This window comes from Leucopleurus acutus (assembly GCF_964270905.1).
Source record: "Leucopleurus acutus genome assembly, chromosome: 8".
NCBI lineage: Eukaryota > Metazoa > Chordata > Mammalia > Artiodactyla > Delphinidae > Leucopleurus > Leucopleurus acutus.
The window spans coordinates 72,706,601-72,719,098 of NC_139151.1; positions in this window are offsets into that span (position 1 = coordinate 72,706,601).

Consider the following 12,498-nt stretch of genomic DNA (forward strand, 5'->3'; position numbering starts at 1 on the left):
TGACCTCTATAGAGAAGTAACTGCAGCAAAAAATTTCCCACTGAAGATTCTGGGCTCTGCCCCATCAGATCGCCAATGCACAGTCCCTCTGGCAGGGGTGAAGATGACAAGGGAGTGGGCAGAGCTTAGATTCATGGGTGCAGCAGGCCGAAGAGTCCCCTTGCTCTGGATTCCCCTCCTTTCATTCTGTCTTAATCCACTGGTTTTAGCAGCCAAGCCCAGGGTCAGCCAGGGCTGTCCTCACCAGGAGAGCCCCAGTCTTGCCTTTGTGAGGCTGTTCACCTGAAATCTACTCCTGCTCCTTTCCGTTCTCCTGGGACCAGGTGGGCAGTGCAGCTTCTGAAATGGGTCATAGCTGAGCATTCCTTAGCTTGGGGTCAACTCCTTCTTAGGAAAATTTCAGGTAATTGTGTATTATCCAAAAATTTGGTCTTATATTCTATTTTCCATCTCAAATTATAGCTGTCTATGTCATCTACTCTAGTGCAAAAAAAAATACAATGAACCAAATTAATATAACATGAAACATTCCAAATTTGAACATGAATTTTCTTCCATTATTGAGATCCCATTGAGAAATTAAATTTCAAGATGAAATTCCCTTTGCGTGTAAAATCCCAAAGGAACGATATCCACCATTTCTTCTGCGGTTTCTTTTCTGCCCATTCTCAGCCACAGAGATCCCACTCAGACACTTGGATACCATCTAGGTTTCTTCTTTTGCCACTTGAGCCTCTAGTATCTTTTACTGAAATGATTGAACACCTCTTCTGTACCTCCAAAATAAAATTCACCAAACTTCAAATTTCCCCCACGTTCCAGTTTTCTTTCCCAGTCCCAGAGTTTCAGGACAGGGTAGCACCTCTAAAGTGAGAGAGTAGAGAGAGAGAGAGCTTAACCACCAGTCTCAGATATGCCTGCCAATTCTGTTACTTTCTGCCATGCATCCTTTTAATAAACCATCAAATTCATGAGGACCCATCATTTTCCATATCATGTTTTTTTTAACATTCAAGAGAACTGGCCCCAGATGACTCCATATCACTGTGAATGTAGATGTAAATAATTCTATGTAGAACATTAGTGAATCAAATCCAGAAAAGTATGAAAACAGCATACCATGACACAGTAAGATTTGGTTCCAGGGAAGCCAGTATGGCTCAACATTAGGAGATCTGTTAATGAATTCATTTTACTAATAGATTAAAGGAGAAAAACCATATGACTTTCTCCATGAGTGCTGGAATACATTTCAGAAAATTGAACATCTTTGCCTGCTTACAACTTATAGTAAGTTCTGAAGAGCAGGAAAATTTTAAAACAGAAAGTATAAGAAGTGAAGAGCAAGCATCACATTTAGTGGTATAATAATAGAGGCTTCTCTCGTAAAGATAAGGACTGGGCAAGGATCCTGCTATCCTTGGGATTAGTCAAGATAGTACTGGAGTCCTATCTAAAGCAACAGGATAAGAGAAAGAATGAGAGCTACAAATATTGGAGGTAAAGAGACAAAATTATAACTCTTTGAATATGATGAGATTGTGTGGCTGAACTATCTAAGAAGATTGACTATTAAGAATTTTTAGTTGAGCTGCTGGATACAAGAGTAATATACAAAATACCAGTAACCTTAATGCGTATTAGTAATATCTTGTTAGGCAACACAATGGGTAAAAGTTCTCATTTATAACAATAATATCTATAAAGCACATAAGAATAGTTATAGCTGGAAAATTTCAAGACCAGTATGAAGAAAATCATAAATCTTGTGTATGCAAGAGAAGAATAAATGGCAGACCACCTTTCTACGTGGGAAGGCTCAACATTAGACAGATAATAATTCTGAACTTAGTGCATGCTTTTAACGTAATATAAAGAACCCATTGGGACATTTTTGGTGAAATTAGATAATTTTATTCTAGACTTAATCTGGAAGAATAAATATAAAAAAACAGCTGAGAAACACTGAGGAAAAAAAGCATAAAAAAAAAAAAGCATAAACACTTACATTACCACATACTAACACAAAGTGTAAAGGTCTGGTGATTTAAACAGATACTGGTACATATGGAGCTTTACCAGGGGAACAGAATAGGGAATACATAGGATTTCAGCAAATAATAAAAGTAGGATTTTAAATCAGTGGTGACAATAGGTAAATTAAGTACTATTGTGATAGTTAACTATCGACTTAGGAAAAAAAAAAAGAAGACCCAGAAGGGAATTTGGAGAGTATGTTTTATAATCTTGGATTGGGGAAGCCTTTCTTAGCATATAACAAAGTCCCTAATATGATATAAAATACTGACAGATTTAACTAGATAAAAATTTAGAATGTACAACAAAAAGCAATATAAACAAAGGTAAAAGATGAGTGACAGACCAAGAGAAATATATTTGCAACTTGTATAACAAAAGATTTCTGTGCAGGATATAAAAAATTCCTGCCAATCAGTTAGAAAAGTGCTAACAACCTGATTGAAAATGGCCAAAAGGTATTGGATCAATCAAGGAAATGTTTGCTGATGTAACAGCTAAACCCCCAAATCTCATGGGAAATCCAAGATGGTTGTTCACAATTATCTGGCAGCTCTCCTCCAAGCAGTGATTCAGGGACCCAGGAAGTTACCAGTAGCTTCCAAGGTCAAAAAATCTCTACTGCTGGTAAGACAAGGTCCTTGCTCTAAATGGTCCTTTTATTTCAGTAGGGGGAGATAGACTAAAGAAATACAAGTAAATAAATTTAAAATCAAGATAATTTCAAAAAATGGTAAGTCCTAAAGGTGGGAAGCCCTAAGGTGATCAATGAAGGCCTCTCTGAGGATGAGACATTTGAGTTGTGACATTAATGAAGCCTAGATGCCTCCCATGTGGGACTCTGAGGGAACGGTAGTTCAGGCAGCGGAAGAGCAAGAAAAAAGGCTCTGAGGTGGGAATGAGCTTGGTTTATTTGAGTTGCACAAAGAAGCTCAGTTGGAGAACTGAATGGGGAGAAGGTAGTAGAATCACAGGCGGGGGACAACCAAGTCATGTAGGGCCTTACGGACAAAGTAAAGGAGTGTGGTTTTCGTCCTGTATGTGATGAGAAATCAAGATGTCAGTTTCAGTGGAATCTGCACAGTGATACCACTTCCTTCATTCTATAGGGAAAAAAGAGGCAATGCAAACAGATTTTTTCCTAGTTCTATTGAGATATTATTGACATACAGCATGTATAAGTGTAAGATGTACAGCATAATAATTTGATTTACATATATTGTGAAATGATTACCACAATAAGTTTAGTTAACACCCATCATCTCAGATAGCTACCAAAAAAAAAAAAAAGAAAGAAAGGTTTTTTTCCTTGTGATGAGAACTCCTGGTATTTACTGTCTTAACTTTCAAATATACCACACTGCAGTGTTAACTAGAGTCATAATGTTATACGTTACATCCCCAGTCCTTATTTGTCTTATAATTGGAAGTTTTTACCTTTTGACCATCTTCATTCAGTTCCCCCATCTCCCACCCTGTGCCTAGTCTGATCTCTTTTTCTGTGAGTTTTTATTTTTTTTTAGATTCCACAAATAAGTATTTGTACAGTATTTGTCTTTCTCTAACTTATTGCACTTAGCATAATGTCCTACAAGTTCATCCACGTTGTCACAAATGGCATGGTTTCCTTCTTTTTTAATGACTGCATAATATTCCATTGTTTAAGTGTGTGTGCATGTATATTTACATATGTATGTACACACAATGCACACACAATACATCTTTATCCATTCATCTATTGATGGACGTTTAGGTTGCTTCCATGTCCTGGCTATTGTGAGTAGTACTGCTGTGAACATGAGGGTTCTCTTTGGCATAATGTTTTCATTTCCTTCAGATAAATACCTGGAAGTGGCATTGCTGGATCATATGGTAGTTCTATTTTTAATTTTTTTTTTTTAGAAATGGATCTCTTGATAACTTCTTTTTTTAATTAATTAATTAATTTTATTTCTTTATTTTTGGCTCTGTTGGGTCTCTGTTGCTGTGTGCGGGCTTTCTCTAGTTGCGGCGAGCGGGGGCTACTCTTCGTTGAGGTGCATGGGCTTCTGCGATGGCTTCTCTTGTTGTGGAAAACGGTCTCTAGGCATGCGGGCTTCAGTAGTTGTGGCACGCGGGCTCAGTAGTTGTGGCTTGTGGGCTCTAGAGCGCAGGCTCAGTAGTTGTGGCATGTGGGCTTAGTTGCTTTGTGGAATGTGGGATCTTCCCGGACCAGGGCTTGAACCCGTGTCCCCTGCATTGGCAGGTGGATTCTTAACCACTGCACCACCAGGGAAGCCCTATTTCAAATTTTTTGAGGAACCGCCATACTGTTTTCCATAGTGGCTGCACAAATTTATATTCCCACCAACGGTGCACAAGTGTTCCCTTTTCTCCATATTCCCAGAAGCATTTGTTATTTCTTGTCTTTTTGATAATAGCCATTCTAACAGGCATGAGGTAATATCTCATTGTGGTTTTGATATGCATTTCCCTAACGATTTGTGATGTTTAGCACCTTTTCATGTACCTGTTGGCTATTCATGTATCTTCTTTGGAAAAATCTAACAGATTTGGAAAATGCTCTCTGAAGACCTTTTTGAACCAATCTGTGTTCATTCTCCGCCTCCTTTCTAGGCTGAGCTTTGCTGACTAGTCATTTAACAAGATTTCAGTGGAGTGCAGTGTGTAAATGTTATGCAGAATGAATTACAGGTCTGTAGACATTCATTTCATTACCCTAGCTTCTATTAGCAAAGTTCGCTTTATGAGCAGCCAAAACGATTTATCTTGTACTAGCTTCTTAAGAAATGTTTCAAATCCTGTGAACTTTGTGACTGTTGAAATTGTAAGGGATGTCCGTTTTGGTGACCAGGAGGTCTAGTTGTGATTATGGAACGTGCCTTTGAATTGTCATTAAAACGCAAACCAGGCCGTTCGACAGAGCTCCTAACACAGTGCCTGGCCAGCAGCCCATGCTCAGTGCTGATGGAGGAAAGCAAGCATCAGTTCTCAGCGTGTCCCCTCTCCCTGGGCATGATTTGGAATGAGATGGATGGAGCTGCATCCCGACACCTATAACATGTTGGGCCCATGATAGTCATTCAGTCAATATCTACGAATGACTGAATGGGTGAACGATGAGATTTTTTTGGACTTGGACCACATTTTCACATATAATAGATCATCCTTTTATGTGGGACTCTTGGTTTAACAACATTTCTTCGGAAAAGTGTAAGTCCCTGGACTGGACCATGGATAAGGGCTGGTGACATGGCACCAGGTGCCCGGCTGAGCTGGTGCCGCCCACACCTCCAACCTCATCTCCATCCTCATCTCCATCCTCATCTCCATCCTCTAGCTGCACCCTCTGCCACTTCCCAACCCCAGTGCCATGACCTCTGGTGGCCTGTGCAAGAGCTGTTCCTCTGCATGCAAAGGCCCCACCTGTACCCCACCCTCGCCTCACTGATCAGACTCTTAAACTCCTACTTATCCTTCAAACCCTGACTGGCCCCTCTCCCCCAACTACTATATCAGAGTTCCCTGTCATGTACTTTTGTGTGCTGTTTTGCAGAGTGATTATCAAAGTTTATAGTATTAATTTAATTAATTTTTATTGAAGTATAGTTGATTTATGATGTACTAGTTTCAGGTACACAGCAAAGTAATTCATATATATATATATATATATATATATTCTTTTTCAGATTCTTTCCCATTATAGGTTATTACAAGATACTGAATACAGTTCCCTGTGCTATACAGTAGTTCCTTGTTGTTTATCTATTTTATATATAGTAGTTTGTATCTGCTAATCCCAAACTCCTAATTTATGCCTCCTTCCCCGCCGTCTCCCCTTTGGTAACTGTAAGTTTGTTTTCTATGTCTGTGAGTTATTGTATTATTTTGTAATTATTTTAAGATTGTGCTGTGATTAAGAGCAGGGATGAATTTTTGCTGGGCTCAAATATCAGCTCTGCCATCTGCAAGCTGTAGGAATCCGGGCAAAGTGTTTTTACCTTTCTTTATCTACCTCCTCATTCATAGAAAGAGGATGATCACAGTAGTACCCACTTTTAGGGTAGTTGTGAGAATTAAACAACCCAATAAATGTACATGGCACTAAAATTAGCTGTAGTTATTTGACAACTGTGTGTCTCCCCCATTAGACTGTAAGCTCCATGAGGCTAGGGGTTGAGTCAATACTTTACTCGCCGTGTGTCCTGCAGGCTTATCGGCGTCTGGCCTCTGATACATTTCATGAAAGGAGTGAATGAAAACGTGTGGAACTTTTCTCCACCAAGCAGGTGCAATGCTGGAGGAGGCCTGCTGCACAGCACACAGGAAAGCCCACTCAACTAAAATACTTCCACCTTCGATCTGGCCTCATCTGTTAGGTGAAGATGATAAAGTCTTCTCTACCGGCCCTGGGGAAGATAGCTCAGAAAGGAGGGAGACCCAGTCTTCCCTCTGTCCTTCCTTCCTCCCTCCCTCCTTGTTGCTGACATCGCTAAGCCACAAGGTTGTCAGGAAAGGAAGCCCTTTCAAAGTCAACAGAGCACCTACCGTGGGACAGACTCTGAACACCATCCAGCCCTGGCCCCCGCTGGTCCTCCCAGCTGAGTGATTTTCTTAAACACATACAAATGCTTCTAATAAGATGTGTTAAAGTAGGGCAGTGGTTTTCAAACTTTAGTATATGTGTCAGACTGAGTGGCAGGATTTGTTGACACAGATGCTGGCCCCAGCCCCAGAGTTTTGCTCCAGTAGTTCTGGGTTAGTGTTCAAGAGCTGGCATTTCTTAGGGGAATGCTCTCAACAGCATTTTTGTAAAAGAAAAATATTACATTCTCACTCACATATCAAAAATAGCCTCAAAGACAATACATCAAAATGTTAACTGCACAGAAAGCTATTGGGATTTTTGTTTGGTTGGTTGGTTTTGTGCCACACCACGCAGCTTGCAGGATCTTAGTTCCCTGACCAGGGATCGAATCCGGGCCCTTGGCAGTAAAGCACTGAGTTCTAACCACTGGACCGCCAGGGAATTCCCGAGGAAGTTACTGTTTAATGGGACAAAGTTTCAGTTTCAGATGATGAAAAAATTCTGGAGATGGATGGTAGTGATGGCTGCACAGTGTGAATGTACTTAATGCCACTAAACCATACACTTAAAAAGGGTAAAATGGTAAATTTTATGTTATGTATATTCTATCACAATTTTTAAAAATAAATAATTTTTTTAAAAGACCGAAAAAAAAAGAACTGGCTTTTCTAAGAAGTCCTAAGTGCAGCTGACCCTGCTGGTCTCAGGTCTACATTTTGAGAACCACTGAAATCAGGGCATGTTCTCTGCATGGCAGGGGAGACAGGGTGATGAAATTTGACTCTGGGAGAGTGGTCACAGAGGCTGTGATATTTGTACAGGTCCCTGAAGAATGAGCAGGATTTTGCAGGATGGGGAATGGGGTTCCATGCAGAGAGAATGGCACGAGCAAAGGTGTGGCGAGATGACAGTGCATGTTGGCAAGTGATCCTCCATGGAAAGGGCTTGGGGGGAGTGTGGAGGCTGCTGCATAGCAGGGCTCCTGCTTTTTCATCCTTTGTTCTTGGTCAGCATGGGAAGAGGCAGCCTGTGCAGAAGAGAAACCCAGGAGAGGACAGGATAGGCCAGAAGAGCTTAAGCTCTCCAGTTTTGGAGTTAGATAGAGTTGGACTTGAACTCTTGGACTTGAATCTTGACCACGTACCACCTGTAGGACTTTCAACAAGTAATTTACCTTTCTCAGCCTCAGTTTATTCACCTGTGAAATGGGACTGCTGATAATCGTAGCTGCTTCATAGAGTTATTGTGAAATGAAATGAGCTGATGGCTTGGCTTCACGTTTGACCCATGGTGGATACCCAGTAGTGGAAGCTACCATCAGTAGGTGAGTCTGATGTAGAAGAGGCAGGTCTGGAGCCACACTGTAGTTGTTTATGTATCTGCCTCCCACTCCAGGCTGGGACCCTTTGGGCACAGTCTGTGGCATTTCATCTGAGTCCTCCCACCCCTAGCAGGGCCAGAGCCTGGATGGAGCCCAGATGCTCAGGACATGTGACTTGGGAAGGGATCTCTGTTTCCATGAAGGGCTCAGGTGGTCTGGGAGCCAGCAGACCCTTGGAAAAGGAGCAGGACTGGGGAGACAGATGAGCTGGAGGTGGCCTCTGCCTGTGGCCCAGCATGATCTAAACAGATGGCCCAGCCCTGGGTGGCTGGAGGCCCAAGCCCAGCTTCAGGCCATGGGGTCCCCTCTCTCACTGGACACTGAAGAGAAGAGGCCTTGCCACGATGCCCTTGTCAGAGCTTCTCCAGACCAACAGGGCCATGACCGGGGTGCTAATGACCCATGGTCCTAAGAGAACAGGCGTCACATGATAAGCACTGTCCTTGGAGTCAGAAGGTTTGGGTCCTAGTCCCTTCCACCACCACTCCCTGTGACCCTTGTGTGACCTTGGGCAGATTGCTTAACCTCTCTGGGCCTGTGGCCTCATCTGTTAGGTGAAGATGATAATGTCTTCTCTCTTTGAATGCTGAAGGCTGGACCACATCTTCTCTTTTGGTGAGAGGACCAGCCCTGGGGAAGGGGGCTTAGAAAGAAGAGTCATCTTTCCACCCTTCCTTCCTCCCTCCTTTCCTTCTGCCACCATTTATTGTGCCAGATACTGTGCTTGGTGCAGGGGACACAGCAGTGAGCAGGACAGAAAGTGTCCTGCGTTCATGGTGCTTAATCTAGGTGGAATTAGAGGTCAGGAAAGCTATACCAGGTAAGAAATCAGTTCAATGTTCAAGGAGATCATAGGTAATTATACCAGGACTTTCCAAAGTCCGTGAGTCTATATGATTAGCGATGACCACGGCCCAGGCACAGTGCAGCCTAAGAATACAGTGTTTCTTTGAAGATGCGAGTAAAGACTCCTTCTGCCCATTCATTCATTCCACAACTATTTAGTGAATGTTGCTGTGTACCAGGCACGGTTCTAGGCCCTAGGGATTCAGGATACAGCAGTAAACAAAGCAAAGAGCTGTCCTCCTGAAGTTTACATTTAGTGTGGGAAGACAGCAAATAAATACTGATGTAATTCGTCAGGTGTTGATGAGAGCTATGAAGAAAACTAAGGTGGGTGGGGGGTAGGAGCCACATCTTCCTTTCTCCTGTCCCTCCCAAGTAGGGGGAGGACCCACCCTTGTGCAACACTCCTCTAGGGAGGAAGGGCTGGTTCACTGTTGGTGATGTGGGGATGAATAGTGGGGCATGTGAGGCCCTGCTCGTCCTCCCTTCCTTTCTGCTGGGCATGAGCCTGCTCTCTGCAAGCATCAGCCCACTCTGCTCCTCCAGCCTTACCTCTTAGGGTCCCCTGCTGTCTGGTCCTGCAAAGCCAGGCCGGGTGCCTCTATGTGCCTCATCTGTAGGTTGGTACCCAGAAGCCCACTTGCCCACAGGTATAAATCTCATTTTCTAATGTCAGTTCTATTGGAAATAAAGGTGACATTTTGTTCTCCCATCTGCCTTGCCTTTTTTTTCTTTCTTATTTTGCAATTGAATTAGAACAAACATGGAGTAGAAGGGTGCTTTTAAATGGCTCTCAAACTTCCAGCTAAGAGAGTTAAAGAGTGGTAGGAGGTGCTATTTTAGATAAGAGAGGTAAGGAAGACCTCTCTGATGAAGTGAGAGAGAAAGCCATGTGGGAGAAGAGCATTCCAGGGAGAATAAACAACTTGTGCAAAGGCCCTGGGGCAGGCATTTGCTTGGTGTATGTATGTGTGGAACAGCAAGGGAGCCAGTGTGGCTGAAGCATGGTGAAAATAGAAGAGACATATCTCAAGGATTTCTGGCTTTCTGCATCAGGCAGTTATTTTTCTGGATTGGATAAAACCAGCATCTAAAGGACCTAGTACAGCTCAAATAACAAATCAGTGCTTCATTCTGGAACGCCACAAGCTATTGTTCTGACCAACCTGCAAGTCTCTTCCATCCTTGCTTTGTGCCAGGACTCCTCTTTGAGGACCAAGAGCTGGAGAGATGTGCCAGGGACCAGCCTGGAAGATGCATGAAGTCTCCTGGGAGAGACGGGCTGGAAGGCAAGATTCACAAGACAGAAAACAGAGGTGACCCTCAAGTTGAAAGGCTGGAACCTAGCCGGGTGATTGATTACCAGGAGACCGCCCTTATTTTGTTCTCTAATTACGGTGTTTTTTCGGAGCATCTTATTGGGTCTGAAACCCTTAATACCAGCCGGTGCTGTTCATTGTTATAATGTCCTAATTAAGCTTTGATTTATATGCTAATTTTATTCCAAGTGTGTTCAAAAGGGGGAAAGTTATTAGACTTTATTTTGAGATTACATTTTAATCCTGGGGTCTGCTGGGTGAGCACCATGTTTATTCTGTCGGCTTTTGTTTCCAGGATGTTGGTGGCAATTGTGATTATTTCCTTGGAGGGGAAAGATGATGAAGTGGTAAGGAGCTGTTTAGAGTCGGTGGAGCTTCTGCTAATTGGAATTATGTAACCTTTTGCCTTTGCCTTGACAGCTTTGCAATGAGGCTTTTGCTTTGACTGCCCAGCTGGTTAGGAGGGACAACTGGGGTGTGCCTTGGGGATGTCACAGAATGGTAAACATTTGGAAAGAAGTCCATGACATGAGGGAGTGATTGGATTTTGGAATGTGAGTGGAAATCGGGCTTTACCACATGAGTCCCTGAAATCTGTAAGGGTCATGCAAAAACTCTGGTAAGGGGAGCAGCTGGTCTTTGCTATAGAAAGAATGCATTTTGTGTGTGTGTGTGTGTGTGTTTACATTATCATTTATCCTAAGTAGATGTCATTTGAATTTTTCTGTTCAAGGATTAAAAAGTCTTGCCATGAACTGTAGGTCTGTTTATCTCTAGACATTAGGAGGTTCGTTAATATGCTGAAATAATATGTAAAATAGTGTGCATTTTTCTGGGGAAGGGTCCAAAGTTTTTACTGAACTTTCAGGAGTACTGACACTCCAAAATGTCAAGAATCATAGGTTTGGGGAGCATTAGGCTTAGTTCTGGTATTAAATTTCCTGAGATTGACTATGTGGCCTAAAGAAACCAGTTACCCAGATTAACAGATACAGACTACTCTACATGAAATAGATAAGCAATAGGACTTACTATATACCACAGGGAACTATATTCAATATCTTGTAATAACCTATAATGGAAAAGAATCTGAAAAAAATGCATATATAACTGAATCAATTTGGTGTACACCTGAAACTAACAAAATACTGTAAATCAACTATACTTCAATTAAAAGAAAAATAATCCAGTTACCTAGTGGCCCTTTCTCCCTGCCCATCCAAATTTTATCTTCCCAGGTCCAGGAGGTACCCCGGGTGAGACAGACACAGGGCCATGTTGAATTGGGAGGGATGTTTACCTGAGCTTGTCCCTTGCTGAGTGGCACGGCAAGGACCCAGACTATTTGCTCTGAGTGACCTGAAAGTCCTTTTTGTCTCAACTCTAGAGGAAAGAGTTTTTTATAAATAGATGAGGGCTTCTGAGTAAACACTCAGAGTTACCTCTCATTCAAAACGCTTTGTAACCTGAAGCTTGTGTGTTTCCCATGACGCTTCAGTAAATCATCCTCCATTGGGTCTTCAGTCCTACTGATTGGGTTTTATGGTTCTTTCCTTCCCCTTCCCCACCCCCCCACCATGCCAGCCAACAGTCACCATCAGAAACATTTAACAGGAGTATGTTCATTTCACATTCTTCCATTGTGACTAGTACACAGTCTGCAGCTCATTTGATGCCTTTAGTTTATTCTAAAAAATTAAACTTAGGGATTCTGATTTCAAAAATAATTACGGCAGCTAACATTGATCAAGCACTTATGTACTAAGCATTTTATCGGCCTTATCTCAGCTCCTACTTCCCCAGATCCTCAGGGTAAGTCCTATTATTATCATCCTCATATATAGACAGAGAGACTGAGGCTCAGAGAGGTTAAGGGCTATCTTGGGGTCACATATCTAGTATGTGGTTAGCTGGCATCAAACCTGGGTCTGCCAAGCTCCAGGTCCATGGTTGGGACCGCTATGCTGACCTGGCCCTGCTGGGCCGTATTACTTTTTAAGTGTCTCCGTTTCAACATTTTCTGCAGAGATCATTCTTCCATCCCTGTGGGTATGAAGACATGGAGTATGGGTCAGCTCCTCTAGCCCAGGATTATATCTTTCAAGGGGATACCAAGGACTGGTTTGTAGGAGAGCAGGGCTATGTCTCTAACCTCAGCGGGGAAATGACCCCCAAATTGGACAAACTGCCCTCATATTCTCTGGGTGCCTTGGCTCTGCACCTACTCAGCCTGGTGTAATCAGAGCCTTCCACCTGACCTAGTTTAATTATGATGTGGCTTCTGGAAAGTTCTAACACTTGCTTCTGATGCTTGTATCTTAGTACCT